General features: G+C 37.4%; 1 pseudogene; it reads left to right on the top strand.

The window, feature by feature from the left end:
- The first annotated feature begins 2,094 nt into the window (after positions 1–2,094).
- LOC147343536 (5S ribosomal RNA) lies at positions 2,095–2,205 on the top strand (annotated as a pseudogene).
- Positions 2,206–2,579: the final 374 nt, after the last annotated feature.

The raw sequence follows: 2,579 nt of genomic DNA, 5'->3' as shown, positions 1-2,579 counted from the left end.
GATTGAAAAGAAATACTGAGTAGAGAATCTTCCACCCAAACCTTATAAAATTAAAGCCCACTTAGTCAAGGCTATGGTTTTTCCTGTGGTCATGTATGGATGTGAGAGTTGGACTGTGAAGAAGGCTGAGCGCTGAAGAATTGATGCTTTTGAGGTGTGGTGTTGGAGAAGACTCTTGAGAGTCCCTTGGACTGCAAGGAGATCCAACCAGTCCATTCTGAAGGAGATCAGCCCTGGGATTTCTTTGGAAAGAATGATGCTAAAGCTGAAACTCCAGTACCTTGGGCACCTCATGTGAAGAGTTGACTCATTGGAAAAGACTCTGATGCTGGGAGGGATTGGGGGCAAGAGGAGAAGGGGATGACAGAGGATGAGATGGCTGGATGGCATCACTGACTTGATGGACGTGAGTCTGAGTGAACTCCAGGAGTAGGTGATGGACAGGGAGGCCTGGCATGCTGCGATTCATGGGCTCGCAAAGAGTCGGACACAACTGAGCGACTAATCTGATCTGATAGACAATAGTAATTTTTCTTAGTAGAGACAGAGAAACTCCAAACATGCCTTCACCAGATTAAAATAAGCAGAAATAATCACACGAACATAATTGTTCATTATTTTAATTATAACATACATGTGTGTAGAAGTTCTTCTTCCCTGTGTTTACAGAGAACCTGCCTTTAGAAAGAGTTGCTACCAGAATGAAGTTCTCAACTCTAATTCAGGATAATTTCATTGAAAGCAAAACAGAGAATAATAGCTGCAAATGATTTTGCATTGCTTTTGTAGTTCCAGGCACTATGCTTATGAGCTTTACATAATGAGGAACCCCAGAGGTTAGAAAAGAAAAAGGAGACAGATGCAAACACATAGACTTCTGTCAGTGCAACAGCATATCTGGAATTAATGCTTAGGTTACATATTGGCATATCTGTAATTTATGCAACATACAGATTTATAGCCATAATTTAAAATGAATTCCCAAACACCAATAAAGAAAAGCCATCATCCTCAAATGATGGAAAAAAGTAGGAATACAACTGGACATTAAGCCCATGAAAGTTGATTAATCTTACCATGGTCAAAACAATAGTACAGAGAGAAATCTGTCATTTTGATGAAATAAAATTGGCCATATTTTTAAAGTTTGATAATATGTAATATTAATGATAACTTAGTAAGTAACAACTTTCTTGCATGGATGGTAAGAAGATGGATTCTTGTTCTCCGTTTCACATTGTGTACAACAGATACATTTTCCAAACACTAAAATGCCAGTTAAGTTGGACCTCTATTATGTTACTCATCCAAAACCCAAATACCACAGTGATGGTTTAAATGTTTTTTTGAAAAGCTTAAAATCCATCCAAGCTTTTTTTTTTTTTTCAATCACTGTGGGTCAGAAGCAGAACAGAAAGACCCAGCAGTAATCAGGACCTGTGCCACAGCCTACTGAGACCTGGCTCCTGTGATGGGCACAGGTAGCTGGAGGCAACTCTGGGGCAAGAGCAGGAAACCAAATGCAAAAATCCCCACATTTGCTCATTTGGGTGGTAGGTTTACAGGTGACAGCTATACTCTTTCCTTTTTTTCCCCCCTTAAAAATGAGTAATGATCTAGTGACAAAAATCAATGGATAACTCAGACTCAAGTGCTCATTTGGTCTGTAATCTTTTCTGACCAATATATGAATTTGAGTCTCCGTTCCTCCCTTTCTAAAGCTGAGGTTTACATGAAAACAACCGCACATGTTTTACAGTGGAAAAATTTAGACTCCAGGGAAGATATCTCTCCCAGAGTCTCCACACAGTGGATACTGCATATAGGTTGATTATTACCGTGAATCTCTAAACTCAGTCAAGAACAAAGTGATTTTGAGGTTGCCTTTTGAAATTTTTCTTCATTTGTTTGATATGTACATGATATAATCATAGATCTCAGTCCTAAACAAAATATTTGCATAAGTGCAAATATAGATATACCAGATACAGAGATAAACACAGCTTTGAATATACTACATTAACATTTCAATAGTATGGAAAACTAGAAAATCTGAACAAAAAATTTAGTATAAGAAAATTTCTCGGTCTACGGCCATACCACCCTGAACGCGCCCGATCTCGTCTGATCTCGGAAGCTAAGCAGGGTCGGGCCTGGTTAGTACTTGGATGGGAGACCGCCTGGGAATACCGGGTGAAAAAAAAAAAAAAAAAAGAAAGAAAATTTCTCAGATATCTCAAATATTTCAAATTCTGAACTCACAAGAAAGTAATTAGAACTCTCTCATTTGAAGGGGGTGAAAACACTGCAAAGAAGCCAGAAATCAAGCTAGACTAATAAGTATACTTAATCTGTCAAAAACAGATGAATTTTTATTTGTATCATTAAATAAGGAATTCTCAACTAAATGCTGCTAGACAAATTAGATGGAATAATCAAAATTGAATTTATATCTAAGAATCCTAGAAATTGTACTCCAAAAATTATCCTAAATGGTTACCCTTTATCCTGTACAATTCTATACATGACAAAATCAGCAACTTTTCTGTTTTTGTAAAGGCTAAAACAAAGTATTGCAT

Source organism: Bos grunniens, chromosome 27 (genome assembly GCF_055505025.1).
Source record: "Bos grunniens cultivar Pamir isolate PY7600 chromosome 27, Bosgru_T2T1.0, whole genome shotgun sequence".
Lineage (NCBI taxonomy): Eukaryota > Metazoa > Chordata > Mammalia > Artiodactyla > Bovidae > Bos > Bos grunniens.
Note: the sequence above shows the minus strand (reverse complement) of the source record. Positions and strands in the feature narration are given on the sequence as shown.